The sequence below is a fragment of the Hemibagrus wyckioides genome, linkage group LG08 (genome assembly GCF_019097595.1).
Source record: "Hemibagrus wyckioides isolate EC202008001 linkage group LG08, SWU_Hwy_1.0, whole genome shotgun sequence".
Classification (NCBI taxonomy): Eukaryota; Metazoa; Chordata; class Actinopteri; order Siluriformes; family Bagridae; genus Hemibagrus; species Hemibagrus wyckioides.
In genome coordinates this window covers 24,724,368-24,744,566 of record NC_080717.1, presented here as the reverse complement: position 1 = coordinate 24,744,566, position 20,199 = coordinate 24,724,368, and the positions used below count along the sequence as shown (strand labels likewise).

Genomic DNA, 20,199 nt, shown 5'->3' with positions numbered 1-20,199 from the left:
ATTGTTGCTTTCTGAACAATGAATATTCAGAACTGTGACAGTATAGAAAACCTTCTTTTTAGCCAGCTCTTTTATTGGAAGATTCCATGCGAATACATGTGATGCTGTTAGGTGACCACACACACACACACACACACACACTGAATTAGACAGGATGTAATGTTGTGTCTTGTGGTGTAGAAAAGACCTCAAACACAAGCTGTGACCATAAATATTTTATTAAAATCTCTCTCTCTTGCTCTCTCTCTATCTCTCTCTCTCACACACACACACACACACACACAATATTAATAATTAGCATTTTAAAAACAAAAATATGAATAAATTCATCAAAGCAATTGTGAGTAAATGAGTAAGGGTGTAGAGCTCGAGGCCGCCTCGGCCTCCCACACGCCACGAGGTCTTGTTTTAAAACAGTTGAATTAATTTGTTTTTTTTTAAAGCAAATTCTTCAGTGACTTCTTCTTACTGAGAAAAACAGGAAATATAAACAGCAAGGAGAGAAAAGAATGGAAATTAAGTTATTATGTTATACACTATTAAACTCTAAACAGTCTGTGTAGCACCATGTTATTTATTTAAACAATGGCTATATGAATTATTATTTGTCTTTATTGTGCAGTACGCGTGTACACACTGAGATTTCACTGTACAACAAAACACATAGACAAGTTGTTGTATGATAAAGTATACTGTTTTATCAGCCGTGCTTACCTCTGCTCTGTAGCTGTGTGTGTGTGTGTGTGTGTGTGTGTGTGCTGGGGAGAAAGGACCTGAGCGCTGAGGTAGACTGTGATTTGTTGTCAAAGCAGAAAATGTACAACAACAAAATCACTAGTCTTCCACGGCGTCCGGGTCGAGTTTTAAAGCTTCACTCGGTGATCAGCAGCTCGGAGGAAGAGATAAACATTTACACAGTTAATCACTCGGCATGAGAGACTTTACAGCTGTTTCACCTCACACTACGTGACTACATGATTTATTTTTTAACAGACAATGTATTAGATTTGAAGAGTGGAAAGCCACGCCCCCTGTCATCAGGAATGTCACCTTACTTAGGAATGAAGGTCACAGTTACTGCACCAGGACAACCCACAGAGGCCACGTCTCTTTCATTATGCCTGACAGGTACAGTGGCCCCGCCTCTTTCACTCTGATTGACATGTACAAAGGCTACACCTCTTTCATTATGACTGACAGTTAAAGAGGCCACACCTCTTTCACTCTGATTGACATGTGCAGAGGCTACGCCTATTTCATTATGACTGACAGGTACAGAGTCCATGTCTCTTTCATTATGACTGATAGGTACTGAGGCCACGCCTCTTTTACTCTGAGTGATAGGTACTGAGGCCACGCCTCTTTCACTCTGACTGACAGGTACAGAGGCCATGCCTCTTTCACTCTGACTGACAAGTACAAAGGGCACGCCTCTTTCAATCTGATTGACATGTACAGAGGCCACGCCTATTTCATTATGACTGACAGGTACAGAGTCCATGTCTCTTTCATTATGACTGATAGGTACTGAGGCCACGCCTCTTTTACTCTGAGTGATAGGTACTGAGGCCACGCCTCTTTCACTCTGACTGACAGGTACAGAGGCCATGCCTCTTTCACTCTGACTGACAAGTACAAAGGGCACGCCTCTTTCAATCTGATTGACATGTACAGAGGCCACGCCTATTTCATTATGACTGACAGGTACAGAGTCCGTTTCTCTTTCATTATGACTGACAGGTACAGAGGCCACACCTCTTTCACTCTGACTGACAGGTACAGAGGCCACACCTTCTTTAGTGCAACTGAAAGACACACAGGACACACTTCTTTCTCTACAACTGACAGGTACGCAGACCACTCCTCCATCACTGAGACTGACAAGCACTCAGGCCACGCCTTCTTTACCAAAACTGAAAGACACACAGGCTACGCTTCTTTTATTAAAACTGATGGAGACAGAGATATATGGAAGGGAGAGAGAGAGATAGAGTGAATGTCTTGATGTAGGATTTCTTTCTCTCTCTCTCACACACACACACACACACACACACCCCTTAGACCTTTAGTGACATTTGAGTAGAGACGGAAGAGTGTGTTGTTCCTCTGAAAGACATGACACATTTCTCTGTCTTTCACCCCCATCTCTCTCCCCCCCTCTCTCACTCTCTCTCTTTCTCTCTTGTCCTCACACACTCTGTCTGTCTCTCGTCTCCATCACGGTGTCCTGCGGTTTTCTGAAACACAATAAAAACACACTTACCCTCCGACCTTTTCTGCTGCTTCTCAGACCTTGTGTGCTAGTCATCACTCTGTGTTTAAAAGAACGTTAAATCTGACAAAGGAAATATGAAATGTGTTTTCTCTGTTCTGACCTCTGAAGGGGCGGGCCTTCAAACTCAGATTCAAAATGGAGGAAGCGCTAATTTTAGCATTCATAAGATTTTATATCAAACCTAGCAGACAGGGTAGAGCTGACAAACTCCTAGGTGTAGAAAACTTCTAGAGTTAATTTAGTGCTAAATAAATCGGAGGACGTCGCAGTGAACTGATAAAGCGAGCGATAAACCAGGATCAGAAGCTAAAATGCTGAGTCATGGCTAGAGTGCTAAGATGCTAAAAGTCCCGACTTGAGCTTCACACTGTCCACAATCCAGCAGGATAAACACACGTTTTTCTCTCTTCTACTATTTACTCCTTCTTTTTTTCTTCTCCTTCTGTCTTTTTTGTTTCTTCTTCTACTCACTCCCGTTTCATCCTGCTCTCTTCCTCTCACTGTCGTGATCTCTTTTCGTCTCTCTTTTCCCTCTTTCCTGTCCTCCTCTGTTTTTGATCTGCTTTCTCACCTCTCTCTCTCTCTCTCTCTCTCTCTCTCTCTCACACACACACACACACTCTCTCTTTTTTCTCTCATTCTTCTTTGTTTATATCTTATTCTCTTTTCATTTCATCTTCCTGACTAACCTGTTTATCTTTTTCTCCTAATCTCATTTTTCTCTCTCAGTTTGTCTTTTCATTTCTTTCTTGTCTCTTTTTGTGTCTTCATTTGTCTTACTCTCAGTTCAGTTTTACTGTTCTCTCCAGCGTACTCTTTTTTCATCTTTTCCCCCCTCCCCTATTGCTTTCTTTATTCATCTATCTTTTCTCTGTCTCGCTCTCTCTCTCTCTCTCTCTCTCTCTCTCTCTCACACACACACATACACACTCTTTTTTTCTTTCAAAAAGTGTTTTTTAAAGCAGTGTTTTGACGTTTTGATCACGGTCGACCCCGTCAGTGGCGCGTGTGTCTGCCGAAGTTAAGGTTACATTCGTCCCATTCATTTTGTATAAGGCCTTGCTTGGCTAAACGCACACAAAGAGACACGACGACCGAGTGCCAGGGCCACAATTGTGCCGACGTGGCCATTGAGAGCCGTGACAGCTCAATTCTTTCGTCCCTCTTTTTTGGACCGAGAGGCTCATTAGGAGCGCGGCTCGGCCTCACACGGAGGTGACGGATTGCTTTCAGAGCTCGGCCCCGGACGAAGCAAATGAGTTCAGATCAACCGCGGCTTTCCCATTAAAAAAACATATTAGCCCTAATAGGCTTCCGAGTTCGCCTGAGCTCTCCGCTCTCGTTTTCTCCCCCCTTGCTAAGTAGCCGAACCTGTCTCTGCATGCACTTACACATTTACTCCAGATTTCCGGGAAGGAAAAAAAAAAGTGACGGCGAGGTGAGACGGGTCGTTTTTTTTTTTTTTCTCGTCCAGCCTGGAAATAATGGGCTCGGTAATGAACAGCGGTGCTTTATTAAGAGCGCTTAAATTATGCTCTTCACAACAGGATGGACTCCTTTTATTCCCTACAATTGGAGAAATTAAATGTACGGACTGAAAGAAAGGGAAAAGATCTGCGTCCGGGCGTTTAGCTCGACTCTCGTGCCATCTGAATCGAGACTAATGTCCAATTACGCCGTCAGTGCCGCTGACTCGAATACGATGTGGCGATGAAAAAGTTTTTTTTTAAGCTAGCGAGGGGATCATAACCTTTGCGTGTCAGTCCGCGCTTGCTAGCTTCGTTTTACTGGTTTAGCAGAATCCATCGTAAATAACACATACGAGGCTGATTAAATCTTGAAAAAGAGTTCTGCAGTTAGCCATGCTAAGCTTTAAACACTCCAGTGCTGTATGGGTGTATGTTTAGTTAGCAGGATATCTCAACTCATTAGCATTTAGCATTTAATTCAAATATAGTACGTCTAGTGAATTCATGATGCACTGATCAAGTGCTTAAATATTACAAGAACATTGTTGCTAGGCAACTGAGACATATGGACAGCAGGTTAATCACTTAGGCTAATAATTAATCTAGCTAGAACATCGGCTTTAAGTCTTTTTCATCAACAATAAAAACACAAATTGACAGTGAAAGTGAGGCAGAAACATCCGGAACATCAACATTTCCCTCAGACGTGTTTTTAAATCACTGGCTGCTTATGAATCCTCCACAGGTTCTGCTACGTCTAGCAACCCAAAGTGTGAAGGGTTTTTTTTTTTACCTCAGAAATTTACCTCATGTGTGAATATGATGAATGTAACAGTAATGCTAACACTAAAAATAGTTCACTCAGTGACAGCGACTGGACACTAGCAGTATGATTATATTATTTAATATTTCTTTTAATTATTTTATCATCATCAGCAGCAGCAGCAGCAACTTAACTAGTAACAGTAATAGTAGCAGCAATATTAGCATTATTTGTACTAGCGATATCAGTATTAGCAACAGTAATATCCGTAGCTGTAGTTAGCAGCATTAGCAGTAATATTACTCATGGTAGTGTTAGTAGTGTTCGTATTAATAGTACTAGTTGCATTAGTTGCAGCAGTAATAGTGTTAATAATACTAGAATTGTTGCACTGTTACTAGCAGTAATCATAGCTGTATAAGTACTAGTACTATTGCTAGCTGTAGTAGTAGTAATAATATTAGTAATATTGCCCATGGTAGTGTTAATATTAATAGTACTAGTTGTATTAAAGTAACCACAGCAGCAGAAGTGTTAATAATATTAGCATTGTTAGTACTAGCAATATTACTAGCAGTAGCTGTAGTAGTAGTAGCAATAGCAGTAATATTGCTCATGGTAGTGAAGGTACAGTGTTAATATTAATAGGACTAGTTGGATTACTAGGATTTCTGGTAAAGGTTGCAGCAGGAATAGTGCTAATAATACTAGTGTGGTTAGTACTAGCATTATTACAGGCAGTAGTTATAGCTATATTAGTCGTAGTAATATTAGTAATGTTGCTCATGGTAGTGTTAGTATAGTGTTAGTATTAATAGTGCTAGTAAAAGTAGCAGCAGCAGCAGTAGTATTTGTAGTACTAGCAGCAGTGGTAGGAGTATTTGTGTGAGTGTTACTAGTGGTATTGCCAGTAGTGGTAATCAGTGTTACTAGCTCTATTAGCAGCATGATTAGTGTTCTTATTTCTTATGCTAGTAGTGATGTAACAATGAAGAAGTTCTTCACAGGATTTTTAAAGGATGTAAAAAACCCCATCAGGATGATGGCGACTGTGTGTAAAGAATCTTCTGGAATGAAACCATCTGATCATGTGACCTCAGTAACACTTTCCCAGAATGCTGTGCTGTGACACCTGTGTGTCTTTAATTTAATAAGTGTCTGTCTGACCCCTCACCATCTCTCTCTCTCTCTCCCTCTCCCTCTCTCTCAACCTGCATTCGTCTCTCACTAATTTCATTCTCTCAACCTGCACTCGAGTGTTTCCCCTGAGGCGAGACACACACACACAGCTCGTTATTCAGGACTGTCTCACTCTTTTATTTCTCTCTCTCTCTCTCTCTCTCTCTCTCTCACCTTATGTATTGCTTCCGACTGTTCTCTCTCTTTTGTCATTCTTTCTCTTTTTGTTACTTTAGACCTTATTATTACTTACTACTCTTTCTTTCTTTCTTTCTTTCTCTCATTTTCCCCTTTAATGCGCTTTCATTTCTTTCTTTCCTTTTCGACTTTCTTTACCTTAATCCTTTGTATTTTCTCTCTCTTCCTTGCGTCCATCTCTTTTTGTATTATTCTCATTTTGTTTCCTGTTTTTTTTCATTCTCCCCCCATCTTTCCGTCCTTATTTTGTTGAGTCTCGTGTCCTCAGTGCAAATGGAAAATCTCTCCACTGGATGGAAACAAATATCTGACCTGGACAAAATGTGGCTACCAAAATTTTTTTTTAAATAAATAAATAAATCCACTTCCTGTTTCCCAAAGCGACCTTAAATCAGGATTTTGGAATAATCCGGTGTTTCTGATACGTGTGTTGAGAAGGATTCTGGTCTGATGTGCGTGTTTTCTTTGCGCCGTGTGTTTTGACCGTATGTAACACTACACGCTGTAATCGGCTTTGTCGTCAGCGGCGTAAACACGTGGCGGCCGCTGCCGAGCTGTCAGTCAGCGCCGTGCAGCCAGATTGGCCCGTAATTACAGCAGCTAAGAGCATATGATTTTAGGTAATTGCCTTGACGAAGGGTCGAGCGAAGCAGCGCTTAATTACCTGAGCACACTCGCTCACAGGCGCACAGCGGGGAACGGCCTTTTACCGCCTTTTTTCTCTCGCCGGTTTTTGAACACCCCCCCCTTATTTTTTTTACCTACTGAAATTGAAGGGCTGTGTGGGAGGATTTACACTCCACTGTTCCTATTTTTCCACACACACACAAAAAAAAAACCCAGAGAGGAAGCTCAACCGAGAAATGTGGAAATCTGTCTAGTCTTCTTCTGCCTTCATCATCGGCCAAGTAGAGCTAGTATTACTAGAGTTAGTAGCGCTAGTATTTGATATTAGTAACAGCCGTAGCAGCAGCATTAGAAGCAGCAGTGGTGTTAGAATTAGCATGAATAGCTGCAGAGGTAGAAATAGTAGAGTAATCGAAGCAGCAGTAATAGTAGTATGAGCGGCATTGGGTGTTACTAGGTTAAGTACTAGCTGTAGTAGTGGCATCAGTATTGGGAGTAGTAATGGTAGTAGTTTTATTAGCATAAGCACTAGTGTTAACAGGAGTGCTGGTAGTAGTAAAAGTAAATTTAGTTATGTTGGTAGTAGTGTTACACGAATCAGTAGTAGCAGTAATGATAGTAGTGGTAGAGTCAGTAGTAGTTTTAGCATTAGTAGTAATGTAGTAGTATTGCTAATAGTAATGGTAGTAGAATCAGTAGTAGTAGTAGTAGTATTGGTGATGATAGTAGTATTGGTGGTAGTAGCAGTAGTAGCATCAGTAGGAGTATTGGTAGTCATAGTTGTAGTAATGATAGTAGTGGTCGAATCAGTTATAGTATTAGTAGTACTAACAGTATTGGTACTGATGTTAGTAGTAGTAGTAGTAATACTGCTAATAGTATTGGTCGTAGTAGAAGCAGTAGAATAAGTAGTATTAATGGTAGTAGTATTGATGGTAGTAGCAGTAGTAGCATCAGGAGTAGTATTCGTAGGAGTATTGGTAGTAATGGTAGTGATGTTAGTGGCATTAGTAGTAGTAATAGTAGTACTGCTAATGGTATTGGTAGTAGAATCAGTAGTAGTATTAGTAGTAGTAAAGTATTGAAGAGAAAAAAAGAAATAGCACAGTGAAATTCTTTCTTTGCATATCCCATCCTTGGAGGTTGGGGTTATAGCGCAGGGTCAGCCATGATACAGCGCCCCTGGAGCAGAGAGGGTTAAGGGCCTTGCTCAAGGGCCCAACAGTGGCTACTTGGCGGTGCTGGGGCTTGAACCCCCAATCTTCTGGTCAACAACCCTGAGCTACTTGAGCCACCACCGCCCCTATTGGTTTGGGTATTGAAGTTGGTGGTAGTAGTAGTAGTAGTAGTAGTAGTAGTAGTAGTAGTAGTAGTAGTAGTAGTAGTAGTAGTAGTAGTAGTAGTAGTAGAAGAAGAAGAAGAAGTAGAAGAAGAAGAAGAAGAAGAAGAAGAAGTAGAATAAGTAGTAGTAGTAGTAATGATAATAGTATTGGTGGTAGTAGCAGTAGTAGCATCAGTAGTAGTATTAGTAGGAGTATTGGTAGTAGTATTGGTAGTATTGGTAGTGATGTTAGTGGCATCAGTAGTAGTAGTAGTAGTAGAAGAAGAAGTAGAAGAAGAAGAAGAAGTAGAATAAGTAGTAGTAGTAGTAATGATAATAGTATTGGTGGTAGTAGCAGTAGTAGCATCAGTAGTAGTATTAGTAGGAGTATTGGTAGTAGTATTGGTAGTATTGGTAGTGATGTTAGTGGCATCAGTAGTAGTAGTAGTAGTAGTATTGATGTTAGTAGTGGTATTAGTAGTAGTATTGATCTTAGTAGCATCACTAGCAGCAGTAGTAGTAGTAGTTCTGTTAATAGTATTAGTAGTAGTAGCAGTAGAATCAGAAGTATTAGTAATGATAGTGGTATTGGTGGTGGTAGTAGTAACAGCAGTAGAAGTAGCAATGATAATAGTGCTAGAATCAGTAGTAGGATTGATAGTTGTATTAGTATTATTAGTAATAGTACTATTGGTATTGGGATTTGGTAGTATTGGTAGTGATGTTAGTATCATCAGTAATAGTATTAGTACTACTAGAAAGTAGTATTAGTTGTAGTTTTAGTAGCAATAGAATCAGTAGCAGTAGTATTAGTAATTCTGCTAATAGTAATGGTGGTATTATCAGTAGAATAAGTAGTATTAGTAGTATTGGTAGTAATGTTAGTAGCATCACTACACAAGTAGTATTAGTAGTAGTAATAGCACAATTGCTAATAGTATTATTAGAAGTATCAGTAGAATCAGTATTAGTATTAGTGGTAGTAGTAGTATTAGTAGCATCAGTAGTTATCTTCATCTCTCTCTCTCTCTCTTTATTTACTCCTATTTTCTGCCCCATGTCTCCTTCAGTCCTCTCTCCCCATCATCGTCGTCTCTCCTCCACCGATGCGCTGATGTGTACAGCACAAAGCCAGCCGTCGTGCCCTCATCATGTTTTCTTTGTGTGTGAGTGTGTGTGTTTGGGGGTGCTGCACCTGTACTCAGAGGAGAACAAAGGTCTGTAGCAACAGGAGAAGGAGAATGACATCTGGACACAACAGCTGTTTGATCTCCGGCACCTTCTCCTATCTACCATGAGTGGCTGTAACCACGGCAACTGAGAAAAAGCAATAGAGAGAGAGAGAGAGAGAGATGGAGAGACACAGAGAAAGGCAAAGAGAGATAGAAAAGTGGAGAAAGAGGGAGAGAGACATATATAGAGAGAAAGAGAAAGAAAAAAGAGTGAGAGAGACAGACATATATATATATATAGAGAGAGAGAGAGAGAGAGAGAGAGAGATAGTGATATAAACATTATATTGTATATCTGCATCTGTGTGCATATGTGTGTGCGTGTGTGTGTGTGTGCACCTATGTCTGCACATAGGTGTTCTTGTGTGTGTGTGTGTGCGCATAGGTGTTCTTGTGTGTGTGTGTGTGCGCATAGGTGTTCCTGTGTGTGTGTGTGTGCGCATAGGTGTTCCTGTGTGTGTGTTATAGAGAGAGAGAGAGAAAGTGTATTCATGTGTATGTGTATGTAAGTGTGTATTTTTGTACATGTGTATGTAAGTGTTGTATGTGTGTGTGTGTGTGTGTTTGTGTGTGCAACTCTCTCTCTCTCTCTCTGTCTCTGTGTGTGTTCCTGTCTCTCACCCACCGTGTTAATCGTTGTCACTCCCACAGATTCTCCACTCTGATTGGTCAGAAAGGTGTTAAGTAATTACAACAGCGACTCTACGTTTCTATAGTAACGGCTGACACACTGACTTCTGCTGTGGATGCTGTTTTTTTTTTCGTTTACGTGACATCCTTCGATTTTTTTTCTCTTATTAAGCCATTTTCTATTTAAAAAAAAAATAAACACGTTTTTATGCATTTCTTTTTCAATTTGTGAGTTTTTTTAATGAATAAAAAAAATTATAAAATTCATTTTTAGTTCATTTTTATTAGATTTTTTCTGTTTTCTTTCTGATAGGTTATACTTTTAGCAATATTTCATTTATCTTTTCGTTCTGTTTTTATTTATTACAATTACAACAATTTATCCAGATAAACATGAGAGCGGCGAAAAAATAAAATAATGAATCATTTTAGAAAATGACAGAATGTTTAAAAGTGATAAAACGGTGTAGCTGCTTTGTGAAAAGTTCATTTCAGAGTCGATGTTTTTATCCTTCGAACCTCAAACCTTTTTCTTTTATTTATTTTTATTTATAATATTTAATTAAAACATTTGTTTTACATCTCATCTACGCTGACATGCTTTGGGTTGAACACATTTGAAGCTTAGCATAAATTTGAAGCGTGTTATTTAGCCTAACCCTCGTGTGCAGAAAGACCTGAGGCATCACACCGGGGGACGATTGTTGCTATGGTTACGCCTCGAAGGACGTTATCTCGTTCTTTTCTGGTTGCTTGTTTTAATTACAGAAAAAAATAAATAAAATCTGTCAGTTTAATTGTGATTAGTGATGTGCGAAAACACTGATGATCGTCACCATGGTAACATGATAAAAACCGAATGGATGTTATATGCCACGCAAGATCCCGCGACCGTGATATCGCTTGCATCTCGTAAATCTAGACACTCGGCACTACGTAACCATGACAACCAGGTGATGCCAGATACGATGTGATGCTACGGGTTTAAACTCATCGTTCTAATTACGTAGTTTAATTAACGATCGGAAACAGAGATGTTATGACGCAGGTGGCTGAGATGTTGCCATGGCAACAGGCGTAGCTGGACGATGCAGATGTGGAAATGGTGCTGATTAGTACGGGTTTTTTTTTCTTTTCTTTTGAAAACACGTCTGAATATCGGATCACAATGTTTTTCGGCTGTTGTTTTCCGGTGTTCAGACATTCTCTCGTCATTTTCTCCACGACGTTTCACAAAAAAACGTTTTCACATAGCTAGCTCCATGTACATTTTCAACTGCCATACAGGATTGTTGCTATGGTTACCTCTGAGATGTTACCTCACTGAGTTCTATTGTTTAGTTTTTTCTTTTTTTTTAAAAAAAATAGCATTTAGCATATAATAGCAAATAGCATTTGGCGGAGGCGCGATGCATGCCTTTATTTCATTAATTGAGAATAAATCTGATTACAGTAAACTGTTTTTAAAGACGAGAACTGGAATAATCAATAAAACAGGTTAGAAGCGCCCGTGCTTCCTATAGCAGTGTGTGTGTGTGTGTGTGTGTGTGTGTGTAAGAACATGAATTAAATAACTGTGAGTCTGTGTATTTATGTAACACCCACACTTTTTTGAAATCACATCGTCCTTGCCTCAAGGTTCGGCACTCAATTGGAAAAAAAAACAAAAAGCTAAATTAAAAAGCTTATTACACGACTAAAAGTGTGTGTGTGTGTGTGTGTTTGTGTGTGTGTGTGAAATAAACATCATCCAAACCTACTGGTGCTGGTTACTGGTTAAACCCTCACTATCTCCGATGGGCAGAAGCTCCTTCTCCCTCTACAGCTCTCAGTTTTTTCTTATTTTTTGTTAAATTAATTTATTTTTTAATATTTTTTCACCTCCCGCTGAAATGGAGTCAGCAATCAAACCAACATCTGTTGAGGAAGAAGATAATGGGCGCTGAAGACTGCTTGCTTTTACCTTGTGTTTGCCGTGTGTGTGTGTGTGTGTTTATCAGAAAGTGCACACGTCGGGTTTTAGAAAGCGACTGCAGTTCTGTTCTCTGTGTTTTTTATTTATTTTTCTGCAGAACTTGTGTGTGGACTTTGAGCTACAGTAACCAAGCAGCGTGTAATTGCATCTCATTACGTTAATCCGCTTGTTTGAACACCTGCTCTAAAAGGATTTCGGAGCGACGCGCGCACTCGGCCATTTGGACTGCCATTTCAGCAAGTGTGTGTGGGTTTTTTTTTGGTTTTTTTCCCCCTCTTGAGCGAAAATGTGTAAAAACGCGAAGCTGTCACAGCCTGATGAGGAAAAGTGACCAAACGAGCCACGGCTCACAATCATCCAGCTCGGCTAATCCTCCGCTGTCTCTCACATGCTGACATGTAGATGCTAGCGCTGCACTCTCTGCTTCTGTTATGCTTTTATTTGTTTCTTCCTGCAGGAACAGCTAGCTAAACCTGTTACCTGGGGGGTTACACTGGTGCTGTGACCCAGATGGGAATGAGGTTTGGGGGGTGGGGGGTCATTGTAATGGAGGCAGGTGGAGGACCCGTGGGGGGGTTACACTGGTGCCGTGACCCGGATGGGAGTGAGTGTAATGGAGGCAGGCGGAGGACCAGTGGGGGGGTTACACTGGTGCCGTGACCCGGATGGGAGTGAGTGTAACGGAGGCAGGCGGAGGACCCGTGGGGGGGTTACACTGGTGCCGTGACCCGGATGGGAGTGAGTGTAACGGAGGCAGGCGGAGGACCAGTGGGGGGGTTACACTGGTGCCGTGACCCGGATGGGAGTGAGTGTAATGGAGGCAGGCGGAGGACCAGTGGGGGGGTTACACTGGTGCCGTGACCCGGATGGGAGTGAGTGTAATGGAGGCAGGCGGAGGACCAGTGGGGGGGTTACACTGGTGCCGTGACCCGGATGGGAGTGAGTGTAATGGAGGCAGGCGGAGGACCCGTGGGGGGGTTACACTGGTGCCGTGACCCGGATGGGAGTGAGTGTAATGGAGGCAGGCGGAGGACCAGTGGGGGGGTTACACTGGTGCCGTGACCCGGATGGGAGTGAGTGTAATGGAGGCAGGCGGAGGACCAGTGGGGGGGTTACACTGGTGCCGTGACCCGGATGGGAGTGAGGTTTAGGGGGGTGAGTGTAAGGAGGACCCGGGGGGATGGGGGTGGGGGTTACACGTGTGGAAAAGCATCTACTTCTTGTTTGAAGTATGACGAAACGATTTACGGCAGTTTATAACACTGTTGTGATAAATACTACTAATAATATAATGTTATAACGTATTGTTGGCAACAGAAACCTGAGTTTCCACACATGCACAGAACAGAAAATGTCTGACTAATGTGAGCTACACAGCTAGTCAGAATGCTAACCAAAACTTCACTGCTTTACAAAAGTGGGCATTATTTTTTGGGTTTGTTTGTTTTTTAGATTTCTAGAATCGCTGACTCACTCTCAGATGCTAGCAACACATTTAGCCTAGCAGGCTAATTTCTCTTTCCTCTAAGCAGCCAGAGTTTTTTCAGGTTTTCTTCTAATTAAAAAAAAAAAGATCTGCGCTAGTATTGGATAAACAGTCTGTTTTTTTTTCTTATAGTCATTTCTCAGTGATTTTTAAACACATCTGAGGGAAAAGACAATTTCGTCGCATTTTCTTTGTCACTGAGTCTTGGCGTTGCTTATAAAAAATGTTTATAAAATAATTTTAAAAAGACATGAACGCTAGCTGCTAGCTAGTTTGAACAACCTCCTTCAACTGCTGTTTTTTTTGTATTTGATGTTCAAAAGAGGAAAAAAAAAATCCTCTACACATTAATGCTTTATGCAAATCCAAATAATGAAAAATTAAAAACATTTCATTTTATTATAATAGTAATATTTTTGTTTCTGCTTTTAAATGTAGCTATAGTTGACTTTCCTTTAAGAAAATTGAATAAATAAATAAATAAATAAGTTAATTAATTATAGTTTATTGAGTCATTTGTTTGTTCACGATAATTATTTATATATTCCCACATGATGTTTATTAACACTATCTATCTATCTATCTATCTATCTATCTATCTATCTATCTATCTATCTATCTATCTATCTATCTATCTATCTATCTATCTATCTATCTATCCCCATGCACACTTCTTTCTTTCTTTATTCTTTTTTTTCTTTCATTATCTATGTGGTTCCTCACAGTATTGATTAATAATGTTAATAACTTTAATTAATAACTTTAATTAATGATTAATAACTTCATTAATTAACTAACTTACATATATATTTTTATGTATATTGTATACTTTTTTTCTCCCTTTCATTATACAGTAAAGCAGTTTTTATTTAATCTGTCAATCTATCCATCTATCTATCCAACTCCCTGCATACACTCTTTCTTTCTTTCTTTCTTTCTTTCTTTCTTTCTTTCTTTCTTTCTTTCTAGATATAATTTTATTTATTTTTATGTATTTATTTAAATGCACAATTTTTTTCTTTTTTCTTTTATGTCCAAATAGTATTTATTTATTTATTTATTTATTATTTAAATGCACAGTTCCTTCTTTTTTTCTTTCATGCCCAAATAGTATTTGTTTATTTATTTACATTCATTGATATGCACAATTCTATTTCTCTCTCTCTCTCTCTCTTTCTCTCTCCTGCTTTCTTTCTTTCTTTCCCAAATAATATTTATTTGTTAATTATTCTTTAATTAATTAACTTATTTACTTCAATGCACAGTTCATTCTTTTTTCTTTAATGCCCAAATAGTATTTGTTTATTTAATTATTTCTATGCACAATTCTTTTTTTCTTTTTTTCTTTCTTTCCCAGATAGTAGCTATATATAAATACAGCTGCTATGCTAAAATATTTAATAATATTCATTTATTTTAACTTATTTTATTTTTAACAGAACTGTTTTTCGCTTTAGCTGCATGTCGTATTGCCGACTCTGTAGCTGCAGCAGGTTTTGGTGAAAAGCTGCATGAGATGTGAGCAGGAAGGTTTCTAATCCCTCCAGCTGTGAAGTGTTTATTCCGTGGCTCTGAGGAAGCCGAGGCACGCGGCAGCCGGCGGCGGAGAGAGCTGACGCGAGGAACCGTGTTCAGAAAAACAACATGGAACAGGTGGCGGCGTGGAAGCAGCTAAAGCGCTAACAGCTCAGGATTTAACAGCCCTGTAGTGAACATCCTGACTAACATCCACCACCAGATTTGCTCTGGGTGTGTGTGTGTGTGTGTGTGTTATTTCGCATTTTACTTATAAAATACTTTCGGAGCCTTTCTACCCTTACAGGAACTTTCAAGAAAAGATTTTTTCTCATACGTACCTTCGCAGATTTTATCTTTAAAGGTCAAACACAATAAAAAGAAAACCTAAAAGAAGAAGTTCAAAATTTTCAAAACTTTTCAATTTAGTTAAATATTTCTGAGGACACATTTTCACCTGTTCGAACCAGGCGTGACAAAATAAATCTCTCTGTAACACATGCCTCAGAGAGCTCAAGAAGCTTAGAACAGGATGGAAAGAGGAAAACTTCTATAGCAGTAAAAAAAATTAAAATTAAAAAACAACTAAAACAAACAAACAAACAAACAACAACAACAAAAAAACCCATCATGGTATTAATATTGATCATTTGCTCTCATGAGTGCTGTCCATGGTGCTGAAAGTAAAAAATAAAATAAAAAAACGGGGGGAAAAAACCAACACACACACATACACACACACACCTCGTGGCTAATTCATGCCAGCGTGAAGCAACAGCTGTTAGCGCTAGCTCTAACAGATCAGCTTCATAAATTATGCAAATGAGGAAACCTCTCGTTAGCTCGCTCTCAACACTTCTTAAATCCCGTTTTGTTTTTGTTTTTTTGGACAGATGTTTTGGTCAACGTTTTTTAAACACTTTATAACATTTTCTGGACTGGTTTATGTTTTTGTTTAAGTTCTATGCTGAATTTTTTTGAAGTCTGATCACAGCAGAAAAATAAAATCGTAAAAATTAAAAAAATTAAATTTTAAATCTAATTTGTTGATCCAAACAAACAAACAAACAAACAAACAAATCATTTCATCTTAAAGGATCAACTGTGACGTTGGAGTCTACCTTAAGACCTAAATGCTTGCAATTTAGACCATTTTTTGTTTTTAATTGTTTTATGAATTATTTCTATGAAGCTACTCTGACCACGACAAAAATCTCAAATAAAACAGGTACGTTTCTCAAACTGTGATCAGTAAAACTGATATTTTTTTACATTTACTATTATTCACGAATTATTTGTCTAGAGAATATTTATTGTTACATTAATATTCACAGAAAAATTAAATGACGACTGGAAATATATTAGAAACGCAAAGCTGAACGTGCGAGACATTTCGCTGAATTCATTATTATCGAATTTAGTGAAAAGGAATAATCATTATTCAGCAATGATTGAGAGAAAATAGAAACACAAACAAAATATTATTATTACTATTAATATAATAAATGAGTGTGTGTTTGTGTGTGTGTGTGTGTGTGTGTGTGTGTGCGCGCGTGTGTAAAAATGAATAAAATAAAGTGGACCATGGAGAGAGGGTGAGGATGTAAATGAGCCTCTTATAGTGTTGATTTAACACAAACACATTTTAAAAATGTCCAGAGGGACTGAATCACACACACACACACACACACCCTGAGCTTGACCCTGAGGGAGGGAGTTGAGTATGGCTGAGGCAATTTCATTACACAGTGGAATATATTGGAGTAAAAGCCTGAGGGAAGGCCATCAGAAAGCCCTCTCTCTCTCTCCCTCTCTCTCTTTCCCTCTCCCCCCCCACCCACTCTCCCTCCCTCTGTCTCTCACCCCCTCTCCCTCCCCCCCTCCCTCTCTCTCTCTCTCTACCTCTCCCTCTCTCTCTCTCTCTCTCTCTGTACACTATTACGGCGACAGAAAAGACATTGGGGTGTAGAGTAGCGCTTGGCTATTGGATTTAAGCGAGGATAACTATAATAGAGAGCTCTTCATCCTTAATTGTAGTCATTTGGGTCAACACACAGCTGGGGAATTATGGGTCTTGGTCGGGAGCATCAGCTCTGATCTGTCCCTCGTCTGGAAAAGAAAATATAAAGTCGACTGGAGGACAGACTCGGCCGCTCTTTTCGATAAACAGCTCGAGGGCAGAATCAGTTCTCAGTCCAGCATGGGGGAGATTTAACTCATTTGTTAATGTATTCATTTATTCATTCATTTATTTAACACACTTTTAAAACTTTGTCTTCGTCAATGCTACAGTCTCCATTTCACATCTTTTCCAGCATACTGACCCTGATATTAGCTTTTCATTAAAACCTCGTTTATTGATATTCAAAACTCTCTTCCCGCTGGATTGATGCTAATTGTTACGCACCTTTAAAGCTTTAACCATGGAAAAATTCATCACAGTCCAGTTACTTGTCTCATTGACCTCCTCACGCACATGTACGTCACGTGACTCACAGGTTCAACTTCACAGAAATGTGTAAATGGAGAAACAACCAAAGCAGGAAGGAAATAAAATACAGCTTTCTGACTTGCGCCATAAGGGTCATGGTTTTAAATGTAGAAATAAAAAATAAAAAATAAATCTTAAAAGAAAAAAGATCTCAACAAGGAAACGAGGAATTAAGCAGTTTACTCACTTTAAATATGAACTTTTATGGTTTCATTAATTACTTAATTAATTAATTTTATTTATTTATTTATTTATTTTATTTATTTAGACTTAACTAGACTATTTCATACATACGGAAAAAACCTTCATATTTTTTAAATTCAATTTATTTTTTTTAAATAAAGATTAAGAATTAAAAAGACTGCAATCTGGAATGAATGAATTAATTTATTAATTAATTAAATAATTCATTTGTATAATAATTCAAGTCCACTCTGACCACTCTGTGCTCGTCTATTCATGAAAATTCTCCAGGGTTAAAAATTGAAGCCTAAAGACGATACGGTTTCAGATGTACGGCATTGAATCCGTGCTTAATTAACATCCTCAATTAATCCTTAATGAGTTTATTGTAATTACCTAGAGAGTAAGTGTGTATTTTCTGTATTTGATAAAAGTCTAAGGTTTGAAGAAAATGTAAAGAAGTGAACACATTTGACATTAAATTCACACAACCTTTCTTTCTTTCTTTCTTTCTTTCTTTCTTTCTTTCTTTCTTTCTTTCACATTCATGCCCAATTTTCTGTAATAAGCCTCAGACAAAAAGAATTAAGTTTGATTCATTCGCATGTAATCGCTTCATGCGTTTTAGAAAGCCTCAGGTTTTTAGAAAGAATGCAATTTAACAGGATATAAAGATGAGGATGAAGACGAAGATGAAGAATTAGTTTTCGTGGTATTGATTTATAAATCTTTGAATTCTTTAAGCTCTTTATTGGTCTGTGGCAGCAAATCTAACACTCCTCTCTCTCTCTCTCTCTCTCTCTCTCTCTTGTCTCTCATCTCTCTGTTTCATACCTGTTGATATTCCTCACATTGCAAGTTTGGATTGTCTCCTTACACACAGACACACACATACACTCACACACACACACACACACACACACACACACACCTCAGGAAATTAATTTTTATTTATTTATTTTTTAAATATATTGAATGCTTTATTTTCCAAATGCCCATGTCCTAACCCCCCCCCCCCTCTCTCTGTCTGTCTGTCTCGTCTCTCTGTTTCGTACCTGTTGATATTCCTCACATTGCAAGTTTGGGTTGTCTCCTTACACACACACACACACACACCTCAGGAAATGAAAAAAAAAAACAATTTTTAAAAATATACTGAATGCTCTATTTTACAAATGTCCATGTCCTAACCTCTCTCTCTCTCGCTCTCTCCTTTCTTTTTTTATTTTTTTTAACATTTTTGAAATAAATCAGGAGGCTAATTCTTTATCCAGATTCTTATTTTGTTTATTCTAAAAAAATAAATGAAAAAATCCTCTGTGATCAACACCAACAGAAAGATCAATACCATCAGATGGATTAAGCGATTAGATAAAAAACTAGTTTTCTTCTTCTTCTTCTTTTAATAATAATGACACCATTAAAAGGAGAGGAAGAAGCCTACACCCTTTGCTCTCACTCACTATTCAGCATTTATCTGTCAGCACGCACCACATCACCACGGAGAAAAGATCATGAGTACATTTTATAGAAAAAAAAAAACAAAACAAAGGAGGATTTTAGAAAACGTCTTACGTCTGCTGGAGCGCCCGGAGATGGAGGGCTGGAGAGGTGGAGAGATGGAGAGATGCAGATGCAGATGAAGATGCTCGAGCTTCGTCTTTTGCGCCTCCGCTGCCTGCGGCCCCTTTAAAGCTCCGCTGATTCCCCGCGGCTGACCAATCGGAACGCGGCTGCGCCGTGACGTCACCGGGAGAAAAATACTCTCGGCTTGGAGGAAGGGGGGGAGGGGGGAGAAAGTCGAGGTGGGGGGGTGTGTGGGGTGGAGGGGTTGATGTTTGTGAGGCAGAAGAAAAAAATAAATCTTCAAAATAAAAGCCGAGCGGGAGTCGGAGTGCTGCGTTGCCATGGTTACGGCAGGCTTCTTCACCTCAACTGTGATCTTTTAAGAGATATTTTAATTCAATAAATAATGGAAAATTATTACAATCGTAACAAGTCGATTGTTTTTGGATTAAAAGTTGTTTGGCCTGTCTGAGGAAATCATTTTAAACCACGTTCTCCAATTAAAACTGGAAAAAATGAAAGCACATTTCTGATCGTTCACACTTCTGGCTTTTCGGTTCAGCAAACTGAAACCTTTGGTCAAAGACATTGTCGGAAAAGAAATGTGCTAAATATGAAACGATCAGTGAGGGACTCGTCGTCATCGCTAAGGTCGGCGACCGCTACTCGAACTCCGTGAATGAATTCTTCTTTTTATTTCATCCCTCACTGCTGTATTCAGCTGAAACACGTTTCATTTCATCGGCGCTGACGAAGACGAGGTGAAAAAATTAAAATAGCTCGTGTTTCTGTGGTAAATAATCAGCGGTAAGTCTTAGCGGAAACGATTCAACATTGTGAGGTCTTCGTTTTTTGTTATTTTCTACTCCTGAACCAAATCGAAATCTGAGGTAAATACAATGCGTTCTCCTCCTGAAATAAATTAGCTTTATTTCTGCTTTTCAGCTAGCGAGCATCAAGATGGACTGTCAGCGATGTGTATCAGTGTACAATAGCAGCAGCTAGTTAATTTAAAAAAAAACAAATATGGCTCACGTCTTCTTTTCACGGGTTATTTCTGCTTTTCAACCAGCTAGCTATGCGACGGTATATTAGCAGTGTGTAATATGATGCGCTAACAGCAGCTAGTTAATCAAATAAACAATGTCTTATATTTGTCCAAGCTGCTGTATTAGCAACCTGAAAACCACAAAAGAGAGTTGAGGAGAGAGATTGGTGTAACTCCTTTTCTTTTTCTATTACAATCAGAAATTAGCCTGCTATCAAAAACAAGCAGTAATTTCCCAGTA

At 39.0% G+C, this 20,199-nt stretch overlaps 1 long non-coding RNA gene across 1 annotated transcript; it reads right to left on the bottom strand.

The window, feature by feature from the left end:
• Nucleotides 1–200: 200 nt before the first annotated feature.
• LOC131357361 (uncharacterized) lies at nucleotides 201–19,003 on the bottom strand. Its single transcript, XR_009205258.1, has 2 exons — nucleotides 18,920–19,003; nucleotides 201–9,149 (listed from the first exon to the last, which is right to left on the bottom strand). It is a non-coding gene; the product is annotated as an uncharacterized LOC131357361 (long non-coding RNA).
• Nucleotides 19,004–20,199: the final 1,196 nt, after the last annotated feature.